The sequence below is a fragment of the Ranitomeya imitator genome, chromosome 1 (genome assembly GCF_032444005.1).
Source record: "Ranitomeya imitator isolate aRanImi1 chromosome 1, aRanImi1.pri, whole genome shotgun sequence".
Lineage (NCBI taxonomy): Eukaryota > Metazoa > Chordata > Amphibia > Anura > Dendrobatidae > Ranitomeya > Ranitomeya imitator.
Genome location: NC_091282.1, coordinates 1,152,815,450 through 1,152,842,459, shown reverse-complemented (window position 1 = coordinate 1,152,842,459; position 27,010 = coordinate 1,152,815,450).

The window sequence follows — 27,010 nt, the reverse complement described above, 5'->3', positions numbered from 1 at the left end:
AACTGAGGGCCAGTCGAGCTAGCTAATTGCTTTATTTTCCTTTCCAAAGGCTAATTTAGCAAAACGCTGTGTGTTCTTCACTGTTCACCTTGCTCTTGCCTTGCAGCGCTGTTTTAACAGCGTTCTGCAAGGTCTCTGTGTGTGTGTGTGTGTGCAGCTCACTCTGTAGTCTGTGTGCAGCCATATACCCGGTTGTATTCAGCTCAGGGGGGTTCACACTGCCTCACACAGTTGTCCTTTTTTGCTCTTAGTGCAGCCTGCTGCACATTTTTTCTCAAATTTCCTATTAGTGTATTTTCACCAGTCTCCAGCTCTATTGTGGAAAAACACTACATAGGATAACCTAGAGGGGGGTTTTTGGACCTTGCAGGGCCGTTTACGGCTGTCTGCACGGTCTCCGTGTGAGCCCAGCTCGCCCTGTAGTCTGTGTGCAGCCATAGCCGGTTGGATTCAGCTCAGGGTGCGTTACTGCCTCATACCTTGAAAAAAAAATTTCCTTTTTTTCAAATAGTGCAGCCTGTTTAAAATTTGAAAAAAAAAAATTCCTATTAGTGTCTTTCCACTCGTATCCAGCTAAATAGTGGAAAAACACTATATAGGATAACCTAGAGGAGGGTTTTTTGGCCTTGCAGGGCCGTTTACGGCTGTCTGCACGGTCTCCGTGTGAGCCCAGCTCGCCCTGTAGTCTGTGTGCAGCCATAGCCGGTTGGATTCAGCTCAGGGTTCGTTACTGGCTCATACCTAGAGAAAAATTTTACTTTTTTTCAAATAGTGCAGCCTGTTTAAAATTTGAAAAACAAAAATTCCTATTAGTGTCTTTCCACTCGTATCCAGCTAAATAGTGGAAAAACACTATATAGGATAACCTAGAGGAGGGTTTTTTGGCCTTGCAGCGCCGTTTACGGCTGTCTGCACGGTCTCTGTGTGAGCGCAGCTCGCTCTGTAGTCTGTGTGCAGCCATAGCCGGTTGGATTCAGCTCAGGGTGCGTTACTGCCTCATACCTTGAAAAACAATTTCCTTTTTTTCAAATAGTGCAGCCAGTCTCCGTGTGATTTAAACTAGCTCTGTAGCCCGATCTGCACCAAAAAAAAAGTTAAGTTCACCAAACACAACTTAACACTTGTGTAGGCCACATTTGAAAAATAATAAAGTTTAGTCCACAATTTACAACATTAGTGTTTCTTACACCTGTTAGGAGGAGCATTTCAGGAATAAGCACACTAAGGCCTTAGTACTTTTCTGCTTATCTTTATCTATCAACCAAGATGAAGAGGGCAGGGAGTAAGGCACGTGGGCGTGGGCGCGGAGCAGGGAGAGGAGCAGGGAGAGAACGTGGTGATTCTGTGCCTGCTGCGGGCGCCGGTGACTCGTCGTCACTCAGTTTCAACAGGGAACAGTCCTTCATGCGCAGCTTTGTCGGAGAGCGCCGTGCACCGCTGCTACGTGAAGACCAAATTGAAGCCGTTGTCGGGTGGATGGCAGCTAACGCCTCGGCATCGACTTCAGTTAGTGCCACATCCTCTCAGGCACAGAGCACTGGAGAGCAGCCATCTGTCTCTTCACCACCTGCCAAATTGGCCAGGCAGTCAGAGAGCCCAGGACAGGAGCCGTCTCTACTTCTGTTCTCTGAATCTCTTGGCTTGGAAACAGGGGGCCAGCCAAGCAGCATTGGAGAAATGGAAGAAGAGGCAGTGTGCAGTGATGCCCAAAAGCTTTATCTCTCTGACTCTGAAGAGGCAGGTGGGCCAGTGCCTCCGGTGACCACAGCGCAGTACGCATCTGATGATGAAACTCAGGTGCCGCTTTCTGATGCGTACTGTGCTGCCGAGACTACCCAGGAGGAGCAGTTGGTGGCAGAGGGTAGTGGAGATGATGAGGTCCTTGACCCATCGTGGCGTGAGGAACAGGAAGGTGGTGGGAGCAGCTCTGAGGAAGAGCTTCCCCTTACGGGCCAAAGAGGGAGAGGGAGGGGGAAGACTGCGGAGCCTGTAGCCTCCACTTTGGCACCCGTTAGGAGCCTGTCTCTTTCCAAAGCCAAAAAGGGCGCTCCCAAGACTTGCAGTGCCTGGTCCTTTTTTGACACAGTTGCAGATGACATTTGTTTTGTCAAATGCAAGCTGTGTCATCAGAAAGTAAAAAGAGGTAAAAGTGTCAGCAACCTCAATACCACAAATATGTGGAAACATGTGCGGAACAGGCACGCGGTGGAGTTACAGAAACACAGTGAAGACGTAGGCCAACCAACAGCGGCAGCTACCACCTCTTCATCTCGTGTTGCCTCTTCCTCCACTGTTGTCCAGAGACCTAGTGTAATTCCACCCACAGCACCACCTTCCCAGCCATCCTCACACTCCCAGTCTACTCTACAGCCATCGGTAGTCCAGGCATGGGAGAAAAGGCGGGCATTCTCGGCCAACCACCCCCCGAGCACAGGCTCTGAATGCAGGCATTGCCAAACTGTTTTCCCTGGAAATGCTCTCGTTCAGGCTGGTGGAGACTGACAGCTTCCGTGACTTGATGGCATTGGCAGTCCCACAGTACAAGGTGCCCAGCCGCTTTTACTTCAGCAGGCAGGCTGTCCCTGCCCTGCACAGGCATGTTGAGGCAAACATAAAACATGCGCTACTGAACGCCGTCAGTAGCAAGGTCCACCTCACCACCGATGCGTGGACCAGTCAGCATGGACAGGGGCGATATGTTTCCCTCACTGCCCATTGGGTTAATGTTGTTGAGCCAGGTACAGATCGTGCGAGTGGCGCAGGACGTGTCCTGCCCACTCCAAGGATTGCAGGAATCCAGTCTGTACGCATCGACTCCTCCTCTTACACCAGTTCCTCTGATTCCTCTCTGCAGGATCCGTCACAGTCCACCTCCACATGGACCCGTGAACGTTTACCTATGACCGACATGAGCACAGCCGTGGCCAAACGTCAGCAGGCCGTCTTGAAACTAGTTTCATTGGGGCATCGAAGCCACACAGCGCAGGAGCTCTGGAATGCCATCAAGCAGGAGAGCGATGTGTGGTTACTGCCAGCGAATCTCCAGCCAGGCATGGTAGTGTGTGACAATGGCCGAAATCTGGTGGCAGCTTTGGCCCTTGGCAACCTCACTCACATCCCATGTCTGGCACATGTGCTCAATTTGGTTGTGCAGAGTTTTCTGAGGGACTATCCGGATCTTGATGCCCTGCTGCACAAGGTCCGCCTAGAGTGTGCTCACTTGCGGCGTTCCAGCTTGGCCAGATCCCGCATTGCTGCTCTGCAGCGCCGATTCCGCCTTCCGGAACACCGCATCATATGTGACCTACCTACCCGGTGGAATTCCACGTTACATATGTTGGAGCGGTTGTGTGAGCAGCAGCAAGCAGTTATGGAGTACCAGCTGCATCAGGCGCAAAGAAGTCGCAGTCAGCGCCGATCAGACTTCACAACCACAGAGTGGGCCACTATGAAGGACGTCTGCCAAGTTTTGCGTCCTTTTGATTATTCCACGCGGATGGCAAGTGCAGATGATGCACTAGTCAGCATGACTGTCCCCCTTATCTGCCTGCTTCAGCAAACTTTGCAAGGGTTAAGGGATGATGTTGTGGAAGAGGTGGAGGATGAGGAGTCACCTTTTCCATCAGCTTCTGGAGAGTCAGTGCCACGTGGTTCCTCACAAAGGGGTACGCAGGGGCCAATTTGTGAGGAGGATGAGGAGGAGTCAATGGAGGAGGAAGAGCTCCGTCCAGAGGAGGGAGCGACACAATTGTCCAGTGGTCAGTGTGTACAGCGAGGGTGGGGTGATGACGAGCGGGCAGAGATCATGTCTCAAGCAGGGGACAGCGTTTCTGGGCCAGTTGGCACTCTGCAGCACATGGTGGATTTCATGCTGCAGTGCCTGAGAAACGACCGCCGCATCGACCACATTCTCAACATGCCTGATTATTGGGTGTTCACCCTCCTCGATCCTCGCTACCGGGACAACGTCCAAAACCTCATCCATGCGTTGACCCGGGAGCGTAAATTGCGGGAGTACCACGACACACTGGTGAATTCCATCATCTTCTCCTGTCCAACTGAGAGGAGTGCTGCTAGTGCTTTACAAAGCAGCTCAGTGCGTCGAGGCAGTGGGGGAGGCTCTGCCCAAAGAGGGAGCAGAAGCAGTGCCTCTGCCCAAGGCAAGCCCAGTATGGCACAACTCTGGCACACTTTTGTGTGCCCGCCCCAAATGTCTACACCATCACGGGCGGCTCCAGTCAGCAGGAGGCAACGGTTCCGTCAGATGGTGACAGACTATAATGGCTTGCCCTCTTACTGTACTCCCAGACGGCTCTTCCCCGTTCAAGTTTTGGGTCTCTAAGCTGGATACATGGCCAGAGCTAAGCCAGTATGCATTGGAGGTGCTGGCTTGCCCTGCGGCTAGTGTCTTATCGGAACGTGTCTTTAGTGCCGCAGGTGGTGTACTAACAGACCGTCGCATGCGACTATCCTCCGATAACGTTGACCGGCTTACTTTCCTGAAAATGAACCAGGCCTGGATCTCGCAGGAATTTGCCACTCCTCTGCCTGATTAAGTAATTGGGTGTCATCCAGGTCTCCTGCTGTGTTCATCTTTCTACCACCTGAACTGCTATTCCTGGGCTCCAACACCGCCAGTTGCGGCTCAGAAGTGCAGGCTGCACAGTAAAAACATACGACCCAGTGTTATTGGGTTTCAGTAACGTCAGCTGATCCCCAGCTGTGTAGCCGGCAATGTGTCCTGTGACCGCCACGCTGGCACAACAACCTAAATGTAAGGGAACCTGTCCCCCCCCCCCCCCGTCGTTTGTTACTGAAAGAGCCATCTTGTGCAGCAGTAATGCTGCACAAGGAAAAGGTAGCTCTTTTTTTTTAGCTCTTTGCACACGCAGAACTTAACACTTATAAAATGTGTTCACTGATACCGTTATACCGTCCCGGAGCTGGGACTTTCCTTCGTAATGTGACGCAGCACAGCCGTCATTCCTACCCCCTTGGTGCCATGCGCTGCCTCCTCAGCGTTGTTTTAAGCTGTCACGGAGCCTGCGCTGTTCTGTTATCCCTTGGGCATGCCCTATTTGCGCTGCCTGTCTTCTGACATAATTTGGTGTCAGGCTGGCTGCGCCTGTGCGGCCGCGCTGCCCGAGATCCCGCCTCGCAGTGTCTTCTGATTGAGTCACACTGCGGGCCTGGGATCCATGGGCATGCGCAGTGCATATCTTCCCCTCGGGCTCTCACTCATTTCCCTCCGCCTTCTTTAGACTGTGCGCCATCAGCTGATCCCTAGCATGCCACGGCCGTGACACCGCACAGTCTGAAGAAGAGGGAAGGAGGGGAGTGAGAGTCAAGGTTATGCACTGTGCATGCCCATGGTTCCAAGGCCCGCAGTGGGATTACGTTAGACGACACTGCGAGGTGGGATCTGGAGCAGCGTGGACGCACAGGCACTGACAGCCTGACACCAAATTATGTCAGAAGACAGGCCGCGCTAATTGGGCATGGCCAAGGGCTAACAGAACAGCGCAGGCTCCGTGACAGCTTAAAACAACGCTGAGGAGGCAGCGCACGGCATCAAGGGGATAGGAATGACAGCTGTGCTGTGTCCCATTACGAAGGAAATTCGCACCTCCGGAACGGTTTAACGGTATAAAGGGACACATTTTTAGTGTTTACTTCGGTGTTTGCAAGGAGCATAATTAAAAGAGCAACCTTTTCCTTTTGCATCCTTAGTGCTGCACAAGATGGCTCTTTCAGCTACAAACGTCATGGGGGGGGGTTAAAGGTTTCCTTTCAACTTGCTCCAATCAGGCTTCGGCCTACACTCTGTTCCTCTGCTCCTCCTGCTGTCCCTGGGCTCTAACACCGCCAGTTGGTGCCTGGAAGTGCTGTGTGCACAGTCAACAGTCGCTCCTCTGTTATTGGGGTTCAGTAACGTCAGCTGATCCCCAGCTGTGTGTGCGGCAATACCTCCAATCTGCTCCTCCTGCTGTCCCTGGGCTCTAACACCGCCAGTTGGTGCCTGGAAGTGCTGTGTGCACAGTCAACAGTCGCTCCTCTGTTATTGGGGTTCAGTAACGTCAGCTGATCCCCAGCTGTGTATCTGGCAACGTGTCATGCGACCGCCACGCTGGCACAACTAAAATGTAAGGGACCTGTCCCCCCCCCCCCCTAGGCGTTTGTTACTGAAAGAGCCACCATGTGCAGCACTAATACTGCACAAGGGAAAGGTCGCTCTTGAAATTATGCTCCTTGCAAACGCTGAACTACACACTCATGTAATGTGTCCCCTCACACCGTCCAACCGTCCCGGAGGTGGGACTTTCCTTTGTAATGTGACGCAGCACAGCCGTCATTGCTACCCCCTTGGCACCTTGCGCTGCCTCCTTAGCGTTGTTTGATTCCGTCATGGACCCTGCGCTGTTATGTTATCCCTTGGCCATGCACAGTTTTGCGCTGCCCGTCCTCTGACATCATTTCTTGTCGTCCTGGCTGCGCCTGTGCGTCCACGCTGCCCGAAATCACACCTCGCAGTGTCGTCTAATGTGATCCCACAGTGGGCCTGGTATCCATGGCCATGCGCAGTGCATATACTAGCCTCTCACTCCCCTTCTTCACGCTTCTTCAGACTAGGCGGCGTCAGCTGATCCCTAATAGCATGCCACGGCCGTGACGCCGCACAGTCTGAAGAAGCAGGAAGGAGGTGAGTGAGAGGCGATGATATGCACTGCGCATGCCCATGGATTCCTGGCCCGCAGTGGGACTACATTAGATGACACTGCAAGGTTGGATCTCGGGCAGCTTGGACGCACAGGCACTGCCAGCCTGACACCTACATGATGTCAGAAGACGGGCACCGCTAACTGTGCATGGCCAAGGGATAACATTACAGCGCGGGCTCCGTGACAGAACCAAACAACGTTGAGGAGGTGGCGCCCGGCACCAAGGGGGTTGGAATGACGGCTGTGCTGTGTCACATTACAAAGGAAAGTCCCACTTCCGGGATGGTTTGACGGTGTGAGGGGACACATTATATGAGTGTGTACTTCAGCGTTTGCAAGGAGCATAATTTTCGGAGCCACCATTTTCCATGTGCAGTATTACTGCTGTACAAGATGGCTCTTTCAGCAACAAATGCCTGGGGGGGGGGGTTAAAGGTTCCCTTTCAACTTGCTCCACTGCAGGCTTCGGCCTACACTCTGCTCCTCTTTGATTCCCTGGGTTTCAACACTGTCAGTTGCCACCTGGAAGTGTTGTCTACACAGAAAAAACACTAGGTGATGTGTCAGTGGGGTTCAGCACCGCCAGCTGTTCCCCTGCTGTGTAGTCGGCAACGTGTCCAGCACAAGCAACGCTGGCACAACAGAACAAAAGCTGCCACCAGTGCAGGCTTCGGCCTACACTCTGCTCCTCTCCTCCTCCTGCTGACCCTGGGCTCAAACACCGCTAGTTTTTGCCCGGAAGTGCTAGCTGCACAGAGAAAAACACCAGCCAATGTGTTAGTGGGGTTCAGCAACGCCAGCTGTTCCCCTGCTGTGTAGCCGGCAACGTGACCTGCAAACGCCACGCAGGCACATGAACTGAAATTAAAGGGAACCTGGCCCCACCCCCCCAGGTGTTTCTATGTATAACAGCCACCTAGTACAGCAGTACTGCTGCATTTGTACAAGGTGGCTGACTTTTTCTCCTTGCCCACGTGGAACTCAACACGTACAAAATGTGTCTCATTGAGACCATTCCACTGTCCCTGAGGTGTGACTTTCCTTTCTAATGATACGCAGCACCCCCCTTGGTAGCGTTTCCCGTCTTTTGTCATCATGGTTAGCTGGCTGCGCCTGTGCATCCGCCCTGCTAGAAACAACGCCCCTCGTTGTCATATTTATTTTGTCAGCGAGGGTGTGGTTTATGGGCACGAGCAGTGCATATGTTCGCCTGTCTTAACTCATCTCCTTCCGCCTTCTTCAGACTGTGCGGCCTCCTGGCCGTGGTAGGCGATAAGGGATCAGCTGAGGCCGCCCAGTCTGAAGCAGGTGTAAGGACATGTGTGAGCGGCAAACCTATTTACTGCACAAGGCCACGAATCCCAGCCACGCAGTGTGATTTTTTGAAAACACACTGTGGGTCTGGGATTCATGTCCATCGCTAACCGCAACGGCCGACATAAAATGAGGTCAGAAGACAGGAAGCGCTCACAGCGCATGGCCAAGGGATCACAATAGCGCAGACTCCTGTACAGCAAATAACAACGCTCAGGAATCTGCGCCCAGTACCTAGGTGCAAATTTTGACAGCTGTGCTGCGTGTCCTTAAAAAGACAAGTCACGCCTCCACAACTGTTTGACAGTATAATGGGCTAAATAGTGTACGTGTTTTAGTCAGCGTGTGCAAGGAGCAAACCAAATAGAGCAACCTTTTACTTGTGCAGCATTAATGCTGCACAAGGTGTGGCTCTTGTACCTTGCAACACCTGAGGGGGGTTAAAGGTAACCTTTGAAATTGGTTCAACTAGGCTTCGGCCTACACTCTGCTCCTCTCCTGCTGACCCTGGGCTCAAACACCGCTAGTTTTTGCCCGGAACTGCTAGCTGCACAGAGAAAAACACCAGTCAATGTGTTAGTGGGGTTCAGCACCGCCAGCTGTTCCCCTGCTGTGTAGTCGGCATCGTGTCCAGCACAAGCCACGCTGGCACAACTGACCAAAAGCTGCCACCAGTGCAGGCTTCGGCCTACACTCTGCTCCTCTCCTCCTCCTGCTGACCCTGGGCTCAAACACCGCCAGTTTCTGCCCGGAAGTGCTAGCTGCACAGAGAAAAACACCAGCCAATGTGTTAGTGGGGTTCAGCACCGCCAGCTGTTCCCCTGCTGTGTAGTCGGCAACGTGTCCAGCACAAGCCACGCTGGCACAACAGAACAAAAGCTGCCACCAGTGCAGGCTTCGGCCTACACTCTGCTCCTCTCCTCCTCCTGCTGACCCTGGGCTCAAACACCGCTAGTTTTTGCCCGGAAGTGCTAGCTGCGCAGAGAAAAACACCAGCCAATGTGTTAGTGGGGTTCAGCAACGCCAGCTGTTCCCCTGCTGTGTAGCCGGCAACGTGACCTGCAAACGCCACGCAGGCACATGAACTGAAATTAAAGGGAACCTGGCCCCACCCCCCCAGGTGTTTCTATGTATAACAGCCACCTAGTACAGCAGTACTGCTGCATTTGTACAAGGTGGCTGACTTTTTCTCCTTGCCCACGTGGAACTCAACACGTACAAAATGTGTCTCATTGAGACCATTCCACTTTCCCTGAGGTGTGACTTTCCTTTCTAATGATACGCAGCACCCCCCTTGGTAGCGTTTCCCGTCTTTTGTCATCATGGTTAGCTGGCTGCGCCTGCGCATCCGCCCTGCTAGAAACAACGCCCCTCGTTGTCATATTTATTTTGTCAGCGAGGGTGTGGTTTATGGGCACGAGCAGTGCATATGTTCGCCTGTCTTAACTCATCTCCTTCCGCCTTCTTCAGACTGTGCGGCCTCCTGGCCGTGGTAGGCGATAAGGGATCAGCTGAGGCCGCCCAGTCTGGAGCAGGTGTAAGACATGTGTGAGCGGCAAACCTATTTACTGCACAAGGCCACGAATCACAGCCACGCAGTGTGATTTTTTGAAAACACACTGTGGGTCTGGGATTCATGTCCATCGCTAACCGCAACGGCCGATATAAAATGAGGTCAGAAGACAGAAAGCGCTCACAGCGCATGGCCAAGGGATCACAATAGCGCAGACTCCTGTACAGCAAATAACAACGCTCAGGAATCTGCGCCCAGTACCTAGGTGCAAATTTTGACACCTGTGCTGCGTCTCCTTAAAAAGACAAGTCACGCCTCCACAACTGTTTGACAGTATAATGGGCTAAATAGTGTACGTGTTTTAGTCAGCGTGTGCAAGGAGCAAAACAAATAGAGCAACCTTTTACTTGTGCAGCATTAATGCTGCACAAGGTGTGGCTCTTGTACCTTGCAACACCTGAGGGGGGTTAAAGGTAACCTTTGAAATTGGTTCAACTAGGCTTCGGCCTACACTCTGCTCCTCTCCTGCTGACCCTGGGCTCAAACACCGCTAGTTTTTGCCCGGAACTGCTAGCTGCACAGAGAAAAACACCAGTCAATGTGTTAGTGAGGTTCAGCACCGCCAGCTGTTCCCCTGCTGTGTAGTCGGCATCGTGTCCAGCACAAGCCACGCTGGCACAACTGACCAAAAGCTGCCACCAGTGCAGGCTTCGGCCTACACTCTGCTCCTCTCCTCCTCCTGCTGACCCTGGGCTCAAACACCGCCAGTTTCTGCCCGGAAGTGCTAGCTGCACAGAGAAAAACACCAGCCAATGTGTTAGTGGGGTTCAGCACCGCCAGCTGTTCCCCCGCTGTGTAGCCGGCATCGTGTCCAGCACAAGCCACGCTGGCACAACTGACCAAAAGCTGCCACCAGTGCAGGCTTCGGCCTACACATTGCTCCTCTCCTCCTCCTGCTGACCCTGGGCTCTAACACCGCCAGTTTTTGCCCGGACATGCGAGCTGCACAGAGAAAAACACCAGTCAATGTGTCAGTGGGGTTCAGCACCGCCAGCTGTTCCCCTGCTGTGTAGCTTGCAACGTGACCTGCAAACGCCACGCAGGCACATGAACTGAAATTGAAGGGAGCCTGCCCCCCACCCCCAGGTGTTTCTATGTAAAACAGCCACCTTGTACAGCAGTACTGCTGCATTTGTACAAGGTGGCTGACTTTTTCTCCTTGCCCACGTGGAACTCAACACGTACAAAATGTGTCTCATTGAGACCATTCCACTGTCCCTGAGGTGTGACTTTCCTTTCTAATGATACGCAGCACCACCCTTGTTAGCGCTGCCCGTCTTTTGACATCATTGGTTAGCTGGCTGCGCCTGTGCGTCTGCCCTGCTCGAAACAACGCCCCTCGGTGTCTTATTTTTTTGAACAGCGAGGGTGTGATTGATGGGCATGTGCAGTGCATATGTTTGCCTGTGTTCACTCATCTCCTTCCGCCTTCTTCAGACTGGGTGTCCTCATGGCCGCGGCAGGCGATAAGGGATCAGATGAGGCCGCCCAGTCTGAAGCAGGTGTAAGGACATGTGTGAGCGTCAAACATATTTACTGAACAAGGCCACGAATCCCAGCCACGCAGTGTGATTTTTTGAAAACACACTGTGGGTCTGGGATTCATGTCCATCGCTAACCGTAACGGCCGACATTAAATGAGGTCAGAAGACAGGAAGCGCTCACAGCGCATGGCCAAGGGATCCCAATAGCGCAGACTCCTGTACAGCAAATAACAACGCTCAGGAATCTGCGCACAGCAGCTAGGTGTAAATTTTGACACCTGTGCTGCATCTCCTTAAAAAGACTAGTAGTCACGCCTCCACTACTGTTTGACAGTATAATGGGCTAAATAGTGTACGTGTTTAATTCAGCGTGTGCAAGGAGCAAAATTAAATAGAGCAACCTTTGACTTGTGCATCATTAATGCTGTTCAAGGTGTGGCTCTTGTACCTTGCAACACCTGAGGGGGGGGTTAAAGGTAACCTTTGAAATTGGTTCAACTAGGCTTCGGCCTACACTCTGCTCCTCTACTCCTCCTGCTGACCCTGGGCTCAAACACCGCTAGTTTCTGCCCGGAACTGCTAGCTGCACAGAGAAAAACACCAGTCAATGTGTTCGTGGGGTTCAGCACCGCCAGCTGTTCCCCTGCTGTGTAGTTGGCATCGTGTCCAGCACAAGCCACGCTGGCACAACCGACCAAAAGCTGCCACCAGTGCAGGCTTCGGCCTACACTCTGCTCCTCTCCTCCTCCTGCTGACCCCGGGCTCAAACACTGCCAGTTTCTGCCCGGACATGCTAGCTGCACAGAGAAAAACACCAGTCAATGTGTTAGTGGGGTTCAGCACCGCCAGCTGTTCCCCTGCTGTGTAGTCGGCATCGTGTCCAGCACAAGCCACGCTGGCACAACTGAACAAAAGCTGCCACCAGTGCAGGCTTCGGCCTACACTTTGCTCCTCTCCTCCTCCTGCTGACCCTGGGCTCAAACAACGCCAGTTTCTGCCCGGACATGCTAGCTGCACAGAGAAAAACACCAGCCAATGTGTTAGTGGGGTTCAGCACCACCAGCTGTTCCCCTGCTGTGTAGCTGGCAACGTGTCCTGAAAACGCCACGCAGGCACATGAACTGAAATTGAAGGGAGCCTGCCCCCCACCCCCCCAGGTGTTTCTATGTATAACAGCCACCTTGTACAGCAGTACTGCTGCATTTGTACAAGGTGGCTGACTTTTTCTCCTTGCACACGTGGAACTCAACAAGTACAAAATGTGTCTCATTACAGACCATTACAATGTCCCTGAGGTGTGACTTTCCTTTTTAACCCCTTCAAGACCCAGCCTATTTTGACCTTAAAGACCTTGCCGTTTTTTGCAATTCTGACCAGTGTCCCTTTATGAGGTAATAACTCAGGAACGCTTCAACGGATCCTAGCGGTTCTGAGATTGTTTTTTCGTGACATATTGGGCTTCATGTTAGTGGTAAATTTAGGTCAATAAATTCTGCATTTATTTGTGATAAACACGGAAATTTGGCGAAAATTTTGAAAATTTCGCAATTTTCACATTTTGAATTTTTATTCTGTTAAACCAGAGAGATATGTGACACAAAATAGTTAATAAATAACATTTCCCACATGTTTACTTTACATCAGCACAATTTTGGAAACAAAATTTTTTTTTGTTAGGAAGTTATAAGGGTTAAAATTTGACCAGCGATTTGTCATTTTTACAACGAAATTTACAAAACCATTTTTTTTAGGGACCACCTCACATTTGAAGTCAGTTTGAGGGGTCTATATGGCTGAAAATACCCAAAAGTGACACCATTCTAAAAACTGCACCCCTCAAGGTACTCAAAACCACATTCAAGAAGTTTATTAACCCTTCAGGTGCTTCACAGCAGCAGAAGCAACATGGAAGGAAAAAATGAACATTTAACTTTTTAGTCACAAAAATTATCTTTTAGCAACAATTTTTTTATTTTCCCAATGGTAAAAGGAGAAACTGAACCACGAAAGTTGTTGTCCAATTTGTCCTGAGTACGCTGATACCTCATATGTGGGGGTAAACCACTGTTTGGGCGCACGGCAGGGCTTGGAAGGGAAGGAGCGCCATTTGACTTTTTGAATCAAAAATTGGCTCCACTCTTTAGCGGACACCATGTCACGTTTGGAGAGCCCCCGTGTGCCTAAAAATTGGAGCTCCCCCACAAATGACCCCATTTTGGAAACTAGACGCCCCAAGGAACTTATTTAGATGCATAGTAAGCACTTTGAACCCCCAGGTGCTTCACAAATTGATCCGTAAAAATGAAAAAGTACTTTTTTTTCACAAAAAAATTCTTTTAGCCTCAATTTTTTCATTTTCACATGGGCAACAGGATAAAATGGATCCTAAAATGTGTTGGGCAATTTCTCCTGAGTACACCAATACCTCACATGTGGGGGTAAACCACTGTTTGGGCACATGGTAAGGCTCGGAAGGGAAGGAGCGCCATTTGACTTTTTGAATGAAAAATTATTTCCATCGTTAGCGGACACCATGTCGCGTTTGGATAGCTCCTGTGTGCCTAAACATTGGCGCTCCCCCACAAGTGACCCCATTTTGGAAACTAGACCCCCCAAGGAACTTATTTAGATGCCTAGTGAGCACTTTAAACCCTCAGGTGCTTCACAAATTGATCTGTAAAAATGAAAAAGTACTTTTTTTTCACAAAAAAATTATTTTCGCCTCAATTTTTTCATTTTCACATGGGCAGTAGGATAAAATGGATCATAAAATTTGTTGGGCAATTTCTCCCGAGTACGCCGATACCTCATATGTGGGGGTAAACCACTGTTTGGGCACACGGCAGGGCTCGGAAGGGAAGGCGCGCCATTTGACTTTTTGAATGGAAAATTAGCTCCAATTGTTAGCGGACACCATGTCGCGTTTGGAGAGCCCCCTGTGTGCCTAAACATTGGAGCTCCCCCACAAGTGACCCCATTTTGGAAACTAGACCCCCCAAGGAACTTATCTAGATGCATATTGAGCACTTTAAACCCCCAGGTGCTTCACAGAAGTTTATAACGCAGAGCCATGAAAATAAAAAATAATTTTTCTTTCCTCAAAAATGATTTTTTAGCCTGGAATTTCCTATTTTGCCAAGGATAATGGGAGAAATTGGACCCCAAATATTGTTGTCCAGTTTGTCCTGAGTACGCTGATACCCCATATGTGGGGGTAAACCACTGTTTGGGCGCACGGCAGGGCTCGGAAGGGATGGCACGCCATTTGGCTTTTTAAATGGAAAATTAGCTCCAATCATTAGCGGACACCATGTCACGTTTGGAGAGCCCCTGTGTGCTTAAACATTGGAGATCCCCCAGAAATGACACCATTTTGGAAACTAGACCCCCAAAGGAACTAATCTAGATGTGTGGTGAGGACTTTGAACCCCCAAGTGCTTCACAGAAGTTTATAACGCAGCGCCATGAAAATAAAAAAAAAATTATTTTCTCAAAAATGATCTTTTAGCCTGCAATTTTTTATTTTCCCAAGGGTAACAGGAGAAATTTGACCCCAAAAGTTGTTGTCCAGTTTCTCCTGAGTACGCTGATACCCCATATGTGGGGGTAAATCACTGTTTGGGCACATGCCGGGGCTCGGAAGTGAAGTAGTGACGTTTTGAAATGCAGACTTTGATGGAATGCTCTGTGGGCGTCACGTTGCGTTTGCAGAGCCCCTGATGTGGCTTAACAGTAGAAACCCCCCACAAGTGACCCCATTTTGGAAACTAGACCCCCAAAGGAACTTATCTAGATGTGTGGTGAGCACTTTGAACCCCCAAGTGCTTCATAGAAGTTTATAATGCAGAGCCGTGAAAATAATAAATACGTTTTCTTTCCTCAAAAATAATTATTTAGCCCAGAATTTTTTAATTTTCCCAAGGGTAACAGGAGAAATTTGACCCCAAAAGTTGTTGTCCAGTTTCTCCTGAGTACGGTGATACCCCATATGTGGGGGTAAACTACTGTTTGGGCACATGCCGGGGCTCGGAATTGAAGTAGTGACGTTTTGAAATGCAGACTTTGATGGAATGCTCTGCGGGCGTCACGTTGCGTTTGCAGAGCCCCTGATGTGCCTAAACAGTAGAAACCCCCCACAAGTGACCCCATTTTGGAAACTAGACCCTGAAAGGAACTTATCTAGATGTGTGGTGAGCACTTTGAACCCCCAAGTGCTTCATAGAAGTTTATAATGCAGAGCCGTGAAAATAATAAATACGTTTTCTTTCCTCAAAAATAATTATTTAGCCCAGAATTTTTTATTTTCCCAAGGGTTACAGGAGAAATTGGACCCCAAAAGTTGTTGTCCAGTTTCTCCTGAGTACGCTGATACCCCATATGTGGGGGTAAACCACTGTTTGGGCACACGTCGGGGCTCAGAAGGGAAGTAGTGACTTTTGAAATGCAGACTTTGATGGAATGGTCTGCGGGTGTCACGTTGCGTTTGCAGAGCCCCTGGTGTGCCTAAACAGTAGAGACCCCCCACAAGTGACCCCATTTTAGAAACTAGACCCCCCAAGGAACTTATCTAGATATGTGGTGAGCACTTTGAACCCCCAAGTGCTTCACAGACGTTTACAACGCAGAGCCGTGAAAATAAAAAATCATTTTTCTTTCCTCAAAAATTATGTTTTAGCAAGCATTTTTTTAGATTCACAAGGGTAACAGGAGAAATTGGACCCCAGTAATTGTTGCGCAGTTTGTCCTGAGTATGCTGGTACCCCATATGTGGGGGTAAACCACTGTTTGGGCACACGTCAGGGCTCGGAAGTGAGGGAGCACCATTTGACTTTTTGAATACGAGATTGGCTGGAATCAATGGTGGCGCCATGTTGCGTTTGGAGACCCCTGATGTGCCTAAACAGTGGTAACCCCTCAATTCTAACTCCAACACTAACCCCAACACACCCCTAACTCTAATCCCAACTGTAGCCATAATCCTAATCACAACCCTAACCCCAACACACCCCTAACCACAACACTAACCCCAACACACCCCTAACCCTAACCACAACCCTAATTCCAACCCTAACCCTAAGGCTATGTGCCCACGTTGCGGATTCGTGTGAGATATTTCCGCACCATTTTTGAAAAATCTGCGGGTAAAAGGCACTGTGTTTTACCTGCGGATTTTCCGCGGATTTCCAGTGTTTTTTGTGCGGATTTCACCTGCGGATTCCTATTGAGGAACAGGTGTAAAACGCTGCGGAATCCGCACAAAGAATTGACATGCTGCGGAAAATACAACGCAGCGTTCCCGCGCGGTATTTTCCGCACCATGGGCACAGCGGATTTGGTTTTTCATATGTTTACATGGTACTGTAAACCTGATTGAACACTGCTGCGGATCCGCAGCCAAATCCGCACCGTGTGCACATAGCCTAATTCTAAAGGTATGTGCACACACTGCGGAAAACGCTGCGGATCCGCAGCAGTTTCCCATGAGTTTACAGTTCAATGTAAACCTATGGGAAACAAAAATCGCTGTACACATGCTGCAGAAAAACTGCACGGAAACGCAGCGGTTTACATTCCGCAGCATGTCACTTCTTTGTGCGGATTCCGCAGCGGTTTTACAACTGCTCCAATAGAAAATCGCAATTGTAAAACCGCAGTGAAATGCGCAGAAAAAAACGCGGTAAATCCGCCATAAATCTGCAGCGGTTTAGCACTGCGGATTTATCAAATCCGCAGCGGAAAAATCCGCAGAGGACCAGAATACGTGTGCACATTCCTAACCCTAACCCTAGCCCTAACCCTAGCCCTAACCCTAACCCTACCCCTAACCCTAACCCTAACCCTACCCCTAACCCTAACCCTAACCCTAACCCTACCCCTAACCCTAACCCTACCCCTAACCCTATTCTAACATTAGTGGAAAAAAAAAAATTTCTTTATTTTTTTATTGTCCCTACCTATGGGGGTGACAAAGGGGGGGGGGGGTCATTTATTATTTTTTTTATTTTGATCACTGAGATAGATTATATCTCAGTGATCAAAATGCACTTTGGAACGAATCTGCCGGCCGGCAGATTCGGCGGGCGCACTGCGCATGCGCCCGCCATTTTGGAAGATGGCGGCGCCCGGGAGAAGACGGACGGGACCACGGCTGGATCGGTAAGTATGATGGGGTGGGGGGGGACCACGGGGGGGGGGGATCGGAGCACGGGGGGGGGAATCGGAGCGCGGGAGGGGTGTAACGGAGCGCGGGGGGCGTGGAACGGAGCACGGGGGGGCTGGAATGGAGCACGGGGGGGTGGAACGGAGCACGGGGGGGTGTGGATCGGAGTGCAGGGGGGGTGATTGGAGCATGGGGGGGTGATTGGAGCACGGGGGGAGCGGACACGAGCACGGGGGGGGAGCGGAGCACTGGACGGAGGGGAGCCGGAGCAGTGTACCGGCCAGATCGGGGGGGTGGGGGGGCGATCGGAGGGGTGGGGTGGGGGCACACTAGTATTTCCAGCCATGGCCGATGATATTTCAGCATCGGCCATGGCTGGATTGTAATATTTCACCCGTTATAATGGGTGAAATATTACAAATCGCTCTGATTGGCAGTTTCACTTTCAACAGCCAATCAGAGCGATCGTAGCCACGAGGGGGTGAAGCCACCCCCCCTGGGCTAAACTACCACTCCCCCTGTCCCTGCAGATCGGGTGAAATGGGAGTTAACCCTTTCAAACGATCTGCAGGGACGCGATCTTTCCATGACGCCGCATAGGCGTCATGGGTCGGAATGGCACCGACTTTCATGACGCCTACGTGGCGTCATGGGTCGGGAAGGGGTTAATGACACGCAGCACCCCCATTGTTAGCGCTGCCCGTCTCCTGACATCATTGGTTGGCTGGCTGTGCCTGTGCGTCCCCCCTGCCCGACACAACGCCCCCCGTTGTCTCATATATTTTGACTGCGAGGGTGTGATTGATGGGCACGAGCAGTGCATATGTTCCCCTGTCTTCACTCCCCTCCTTCCGCCTTCTTCTGACTGTGCGGCCTCATGGCCGCGGCATGCGATAAGGGATCAGCTGAGGCCGCCCAGTCTGAAGCAGGTGTAAGGACATGTGTGAGCGGCGAACATATTTACTGCACAAGGCCACGAATCCCAGCACCGCAGTGTGACTTTAGGAAAAGCCACTGTGGGTCTGGGATTTATGGCCATCGTTAACCGCACCGGCCAACATGAAATGAGGTCATGAGACGGCCTGCACTAACAGGGTATTGCCAAGGGATAACACAAGAGCGCAGTTTCCTGTACTGCAAATAACAACGGTAAGGAATCTGCGCACAGCACCTAGGTGTAAATTTGTACACCTGTGCTGCGTCTCCTTAAAAAGACTAGTAGACTAGTCACGCCTCCACTACTGTTTGACAGTATAATGGGCTAAATAGTGTACGTGTTTAATTCAGCGTGTGCAAGGAGCAAAATTAAATAGAGCAACCTTTGACTTGTGCATCATTAATGCTGTTCAAGGTGTGGCTCTTGTACCTTGCAACACCTGAGGGGGGTTAAAGGTAACCTTTGAAATTGGTTCAACTAGGCTTCGGCCTACACTCTGCTCCTCTACTCCTCCTGCTGACCCTGGGCTCAAACACCGCTAGTTTTTGCCCGGAACTGCTAGCTGCACAGAGAAAAACACCAGTCAATGTGTTAGTGGGGTTCAGCACCGCCAGCTGTTCCCCTGCTGTGTAGTCGGCATCGTGTCCAGCACAAGCCACGCTGGCACAACTGACCAAAAGCTGCCACCAGTGCAGGCTTCGGCCTACACTCTGCTCCTCTCCTCCTCCTGCTGACCCTGGGCTCAAACACCGCCAGTTTCTGCCCGGAAGTGCTAGCTGCACAGAGAAAAACACCAGCCAATGTGTTAGTGGGGTTCAGCACCGCCAGCTGTTCCCCTGCTGTGTAGTCGGCAACGTGTCCAGCACAAGCCACGCTGGCACAACAGAACAAAAGCTGCCACCAGTGCAGGCTTCGGCCTACACTCTGCTCCTCTCCTCCTCCTGCTGACCCTGGGCTCAAACACCGCTAGTTTTTGCCCGGAAGTGCTAGCTGCACAGAGAAAAACACCAGCCAATGTGTTAGTGGGGTTCAGCAACGCCAGCTGTTCCCCTGCTGTGTAGCCGGCAACGTGACCTGCAAACGCCACGCAGGCACATGAACTGAAATTAAAGGGAACCTGGCCCCACCCCCCCAGGTGTTTCTATGTATAACAGCCACCTAGTACAGCAGTACTGCTGCATTTGTACAAGGTGGCTGACTTTTTCTCCTTGCCCACGTGGAACTCAACACGTACAAAATGTGTCTCATTGAGACCATTCCACTTTCCCTGAGGTGTGACTTTCCTTTCTAATGATACGCAGCACCCCCCTTGGTAGCGTTTCCCGTCTTTTGTCATCATGGTTAGCTGGCTGCGCCTGTGCATCCGCCCTGCTAGAAACAACGCCCCTCGTTGTCATATTTATTTTGTCAGCGAGGGTGTGGTTTATGGGCACGAGCAGTGCATATGTTCGCCTGTCTTAACTCATCTCCTTCCGCTTTCTTCAGACTGTGCGGCCTCCTGGCCGTGGTAGGCGATAAGGGATCAGCTGAGGCCGCCCAGTCTGGAGCAGGTGTAAGGACATGTGTAAGCGGCAAACCTATTTACTGCACAAGGCCACGAATCACAGCCACGCAGTGTGATTTTTTGAAAACACACTGTGGGTCTGGGATTCATGTCCATCGCTAACCGCAACGGCCGATATGAAATGAGGTCAGAAGACAGAAAGCGCTCACAGCGCATGGCCAAGGGATCACAATAGCGCAGACTCCTGTACAGCAAATAACAACGCTCAGGAATCTGCGCCCAGTACCTAGGTGCAAATTTTGACACCTGTGCTGCGTTTCCTTAAAAAGACAAGTCACGCCTCCACAACTGTTTGACAGTATAATGGGCTAAATAGTGTACGTGTTTTAGTCAGCGTGTGCAAGGAGCAAAACAAATAGAGCAACCTTTTACTTGTGCAGCATTAATGCTGCACAAGGTGTGGCTCTTGTACCTTGCAACACCTGAGGGGGGTTAAAGGTAACCTTTGAAATTGGTTCAACTAGGCTTCGGCCTACACTCTGCTCCTCTCCTGCTGACCCTGGGCTCAAACACCGCTAGTTTTTGCCCGGAACTGCTAGCTGCACAGAGAAAAACACCAGTCAATGTGTTAGTGAGGTTCAGCACCGCCAGCTGTTCCCCTGCTGTGTAGTCGGCATCGTGTCCAGCACAAGCCACGCTGGCACAACTGACCAAAAGCTGCCACCAGTGCAGGCTTCGGCCTACACTCTGCTCCTCTCCTCCTCCTGCTGACCCTGGGCTCAAACACCGCCAGTTTCTGCCCGGAAGTGCTAGCTGCACAGAGAAAAACACCAGCCAATGTGTTAGTGGGGTTCAGCACCGCCAGCTGTTCCCCCGCTGTGTAGCCGGCATCGTGTCCAGCACAAGCCACGCTGGCACAACTGACCAAAAGCTGCCACCAGTGCAGGCTTCGGCCTACACATTGCTCCTCTCCTCCTCCTGCTGACCCTGGGCTCTAACACCGCCAGTTTTTGCCCGGACATGCGAGCTGCACAGAGAAAAACACCAGTCAATGTGTCAGTGGGGTTCAGCACCGCCAGCTGTTCCCCTGCTGTGTAGCTTGCAACGTGACCTGCAAACGCCACGCAGGCACATGAACTGAAATTGAAGGGAGCCTGCCCCCCACCCCCAGGTGTTTCTATGTAAAACAGCCACCTTGTACAGCAGTACTGCTGCATTTGTACAAGGTGGCTGACTTTTTCTCCTTGCCCACGTGGAACTCAACACGTACAAAATGTGTCTCATTGAGACCATTCCACTGTCCCTGAGGTGTGACTTTCCTTTCTAATGATACGCAGCACCACCCTTGTTAGCGCTGCCCGTCTTTTGACATCATTGGTTAGCTGGCTGCGCCTGTGCGTCTGCCCTGCTCGAAACAACGCCCCTCGGTGTCTTATTTTTTTGAACAGCGAGGGTGTGATTGATGGGCATGTGCAGTGCATATGTTTGCCTGTGTTCACTCATCTCCTTCCGCCTTCTTCAGACTGGGTGTCCTCATGGCCGCGGCAGGCGATAAGGGATCAGATGAGGCCGCCCAGTCTGAAGCAGGTGTAAGGACATGTGTGAGCGTCAAACATATTTACTGAACAAGGCCACGAATCCCAGCCACGCAGTGTGATTTTTTGAAAACACACTGTGGGTCTGGGATTCATGTCCATCGCTAACCGTAACGGCCGACATTAAATGAGGTCAGAAGACAGGAAGCGCTCACAGCGCATGGCCAAGGGATCCCAATAGCGCAGACTCCTGTACAGCAAATAACAACGCTCAGGAATCTGCGCACAGCAGCTAGGTGTAAATTTTGACACCTGTGCTGCATCTCCTTAAAAAGACTAGTAGTCACGCCTCCACTACTGTTTGACAGTATAATGGGCTAAATAGTGTACGTGTTTAATTCAGCGTGTGCAAGGAGCAAAATTAAATAGAGCAACCTTTGACTTGTGCATCATTAATGCTGTTCAAGGTGTGGCTCTTGTACCTTGCAACACCTGAGGGGGGGGTTAAAGGTAACCTTTGAAATTGGTTCAACTAGGCTTCGGCCTACACGCTGCTCCTCTACTCCTCCTGCTGACCCTGGGCTCAAACACCGCTAGTTTCTGCCCGGAACTGCTAGCTGCACAGAGAAAAACACCAGTCAATGTGTTCGTGGGGTTCAGCACCGCCAGCTGTTCCCCTGCTGTGTAGTCGGCATCGTGTCCAGCACAAGCCACGCTGGCACAACTGAACAATAGCTGCCACCAGTGCAGGCTTCGGCCTACACTTTGCTCCTCTCCTCCTCCTGCTGACCCTGGGCTCAAACAACGCCAGTTTCTGCCCGGACATGCTAGCTGCACAGAGAAAAACACCAGCCAATGTGTTAGTGGGGTTCAGCACCACCAGCTGTTCCCCTGCTGTGTAGCTGGCAACGTGTCCTGCAAACGCCACGCAGGCACATGAACTGAAATTGAAGGGAGCCTGCCCCCCACCCCCCCAGGTGTTTCTATGTATAACAGCCACCTTGTACAGCAGTGCTGCTGCATTTGTACAAGGTGGCTGACTTTTTCTCCTTGCACACGTGGAACTCAACAAGTACAAAATGTGTCTCATTACAGACCATTACAATGTCCCTGAGGTGTGACTTTCCTTTTTAATGACACGCAGCACCCCCATTGTTAGCGCTGCCCGTCTCCTGACATCATTGGTTGGCTGGCTGTGCCTGTGCGTCCCCCCTGCCCGACACAACGCCCCCCGTTGTCTCATATATTTTGACTGCGAGGGTGTGATTGATGGGCACGAGCAGTGCATATGTTCCCCTGTCTTCACTCCCCTCCTTCCGCCTTCTTCTGACTGTGCGGCCTCATGGCCGCGGCATGCGATAAGGGATCAGCTGAGGCCGCCCAGTCTGAAGCAGGTGTAAGGACATGTGTGAGCGGCGAACATATTTACTGCACAAGGCCACGAATCCCAGCACCGCAGTGTGACTTTAGGAAAAGCCACTGTGGGTCTGGGATTTATGGCCATCGTTAACCGCACCGGCCAACATGAAATGAGGTCATGAGACGGCCTGCACTAACAGGGTATTGCCAAGGGATAACACAAGAGCGCAGTTTCCTGTACTGCAAATAACAACGGTAAGGAATCTGCGCACAGCACCTAGGTGTAAATTTGTACACCTGTGCTGCGTCTCCTTAAAAAGACTAGTAGACTAGTCACGCCTCCACTACTGTTTGACAGTATAATGGGCTAAATAGTGTACGTGTTTAATTCAGCGTGTGCAAGGAGCAAAATTAAATAGAGCAACCTTTGACTTGTGCATCATTAATGCTGTTCAAGGTGTGGCTCTTGTACCTTGCAACACCTGAGGGGGGGTTAAAGGTAACCTTTGAAATTGGTTCAACTAGGCTTCGGCCTACACTCTGCTCCTCTACTCCTCCTGCTGACCCTGGGCTCAAACACCGCTAGTTTTTGCCCGGAACTGCTAGCTGCACAGAGAAAAACACCAGTCAATGTGTTAGTGGGGTTCAGCAACGCCAGCTGTTCCCCTGCTGTGTAGTCGGCAACGTGTCCAGCACAAGCCACGCTGGCACAACAGAACAAAAGCTGCCACCAGTGCAGGCTTCGGCCTACACTTTGCTCCTCTCCTCCTCCTGCTGACCCTGGGCTCAAACAACGCCAGTTTCTGCCCGGACATGCTAGCTGCACAGAGAAAAACACCAGCCAATGTGTTAGTGGGGTTCAGCACCGCCAGCTGTTCCCCTGCTGTGTAGTCGGCATCGTGTCCAGCACAAGCCACGCTGGCACAACTGAACAAAAGCTGCCACCAGTGCAGGCTTCGGCCTACACTTTGCTCCTCTCCTCCTCCTGCTGACCCTGGGCTCAAACAACGCCAGTTTCTGCCCGGACATGCTAGCTGCACAGAGAAAAACACCAGCCAATGTGTTAGTGGGGTTCAGCACCGCCAGCTGTTCCCCTGCTGTGTAGCTGGCAACGTGTCCTGCAAACGCCACGCAGGCACATGAGCTGAAATTGAAGGGAGCCTGCCCCCCACCCCCAGGTGTTTCTATGTATAACAGCCACCTTGTACAGCAGTACTGCTGCATTTGTACAAGGTGGCTGACTTTTTGTCCTTGCCCACGTGGAACTCAAAACGTACAAAATGTGTCTCATTGAGACCATTCCACTGTCCCTGAGGTGTGACTTTCCTTTCTAATGATACGCAGCACCCCCCTTGGTAGCGCTTCCCGTCTTCTGACATCATTGGTTGGCTTGTTGCGCCTGTGCGTCCGCCCTGCCTGAAACAATGCTCCTCGTTGTCTTATTTTGACTGCGAGGGTGTGATTGATGGGCACGAGCAGTGCATATCTTCACCTGTCTTAACTCATCTCCTTCCGCCTTCTTCAGACTGTGCAGCCTCATGGCCGCGGCATGCGAGAAGGGATCAGCAGAGGCCGTCCAGTCTGAAGCAGGTGTAAGGACGTGTGTGAGCGGCCAAAATATTTACTGCTCAAGGCCACGAATCACAGCACCGCAGTGTGACTTTATGAAAAGGCACTGTGGGTCTGGGATTTATGGCCATCGTTAACCGCACCGGCCAACATGAAATGAGGTCATAAGACGGGCAGCTCTAACAGGGCATTGCCAAGGGATAACACAAGAGCGCAGACTCCTGTACAGCAAATAACAACGCTCAGGAAGCTGCGCCAAGCACCAAGGCGTTATTTGGGACACCTGTGCTGCGTCTCCTTAAAAAGCCAAATCACGCATCCACTACAGTTTGACTGTAGAATGGGCTAAATTGTGTACGTCTTTCATTCAGCGTGTGCAAGTAGACAAATTAATAGAGCAACCTTTCACTTGTGCAGCATTAATACTGCACAAGGTGTGTCTCTTGTACTTTGTAACACCTGAGGGGGGGTTAAAGGTTTCCTTTGAAATTGGTTCAAATAGGCTTCGGCCTACACTCTGCTCCTCTACTCCTCCTCCTGCTTCAACACGGGCTCTAACATCGCTAGTTTTTGACCGCAAGTGCTAGCTGCACAGAGAAAAACACACGCCATTGTGTTAGTGGGGTTCAGCAATGCCAGCTGTTCCCCCACTGTGTAGCCGGCAAAGTGTCCTGCAAACGCAACGCAGACACAAAGCTGCCTCCAGTGCAGGCTTCGGCCTACACTCTGCTCCCCCTGCTTACCCTTAGCTCCAACACCGCTAGTTGGGGCTCTAGGAAGACAATCTTTAATAGGCAACGCATCTGGGTTCCAGCACCGCCAGCTGGTTCTCGGCAGTGTTCTTGTCACAGGTACTCCCTCGTGCCAAGCCTGGTTTCAGCACCGTCAGCTGTTTCCGGGTTGTGTCAAGCTCACTGAGACGCCTATGCTTGCCCCGTCGTGGTGCGGTCGGGTTAGCCAACTCCAGGGTGCCTCCAGTTTAGGAGCTTCCTATGTGGGCTGCGTGAACTGGTAGTCAAGGCTGGTTCTGTAGTGCCAGTAGGCCCAGCTCCCCCTGTAGGACTGTTGGGGTTCGGTAACTGCGGCTGCCTCGCGGCCTAGCTGTTCTCTCCTCTCCTGTGGGCCTTGGGGTCCACCACCTGGTTCCAGCACCGTCAGCTGGTTCCGGGCCGAGCCTTTGGCTTAGGTGCCTCCTCCTGGGTATCCGAGTTCCGCCAACGTCAGGCGGTCCTTGGTAGTGCTTTTAAGCGCGGGCACCTACAGCTTAGTAACCGGGTTCCAGCACCGCCAGCTGGTCCTCGGTCGTGCCATTGGCTCTTGCACACTGGGGCAACGCATCTGGGTTCCAGCACCGCCAGCTGGTTCTCGGCAGTGTTCTTGTCACAGGTACTCCCTCGTGCCAAGCCTGGTTTCAGCACCGTCAGCTGTTTCCGGGTTGTGTCAAGCTCACTGAGACGCCTATGCTTGCCTCGTCGTGGTGCGGTCGGGTTAGCCAACTCCAGGGTGCCTCCAGTTTAGGAGCTTCCTATGTGGGCTGCGTGAACTGGTAGTCAAGGCTGGTTCTGTAGTGCCAGTAGGCCCAGCTCCCCCTGTAGGACTGTTGGGGTTCGGTAACTGCGGCTGCCTCGCGGCCTAGCTGTTCTCTCCTCTCCTGTGGGCCTTGGGGTCCACCACCTGGTTCCAGCACCGTCAGCTGGTTCCGGGCCGAGCCTTTGGCTTAGGTGCCTCCTCCTGGGTATCCGAGTTCCGCCAACGTCAGGCGGTCCTTGGTAGTGCTTTTAAGCGCGGGCACCTACAGCTTAGTAACCGGGTTCCAGCACCGCCAGCTGGTCCTCGGTCGTGCCATTGGCTCTTGCACACTGGGGCAACGCATCTGGGTTCCAGCACCACCAGCTGGTTCTCGGCAGTGTTCTTGTCACAGGTACTCCCTCGTGCCAAGCCTGGTTTCAGCACCGTCAGCTGTTTCCGGGTTGTGTCAAGCTCACTGAGACGCCTATGCTTGCCCCGTCGTGGTGCGGTCGGGTTAGCCAACTCCAGGGTGCCTCCAGTTTAGGAGCTTCCTATGTGGGCTGCGTGAACTGGTAGTCAAGGCTGGTTCTGTAGTGCCAGTAGGCCCAGCTCCCCCTGTAGGACTGTTGGGGTTCGGTAACTGCGGCTGCCTCGCGGCCTAGCTGTTCTCTCCTCTCCTGTGGGCCTTGGGGTCCACCACCTGGTTCCAGCACCGTCAGCTGGTTCCGGGCCGAGCCTTTGGCTTAGGTGCCTCCTCCTGGGTATCCGAGTTCCGCCAACGTCAGGCGGTCCTTGGTAGTGCTTTTAAGCGCGGGCACCTACAGCTTAGTAACCGGGTTCCAGCACCGCCAGCTGGTCCTCGGTCGTGCCATTGGCTCTTGCACACTGGGGCAACGCATCTGGGTTCCAGCACTGCCAGCTGGTTCTCGGCAGTGTTCTTGACACAGGTACTCCCTCGTGCCAAGCCTGGTTTCAGCACCGCCAGCTGTTTCCGGGTTGTGTCAAGCTCACTGAGACGCCTATGCTTGCCCCGTCGTGGTGCGGTCGGGTTAGCCAACTCCAGGGTGCCTCCAGTTTAGGAGCTTCCTATGTGGGCTGCGTGAACTGGCAGTCAAGGCTGGTTCTGTAGTGCCAGTAGGCCCAGCTCCCCCTGTAGGACTGTTGGGGTTCGGTAACTGCGGCTGCCTCGCGGCCTAGCTGTTCTCTCCTCTCCTGTGGACCTTCAGGTCCAACACCTGGTTCCAGCACCGTCAGCTGGTTCCAGGCCGAGCCTTTGGCTTAGGTGCCTCCTCCTGGGTATCTGAGTTCCGCCAACGTCAGGCGGTCCTTGGTAGTGCTTTTAAGCGT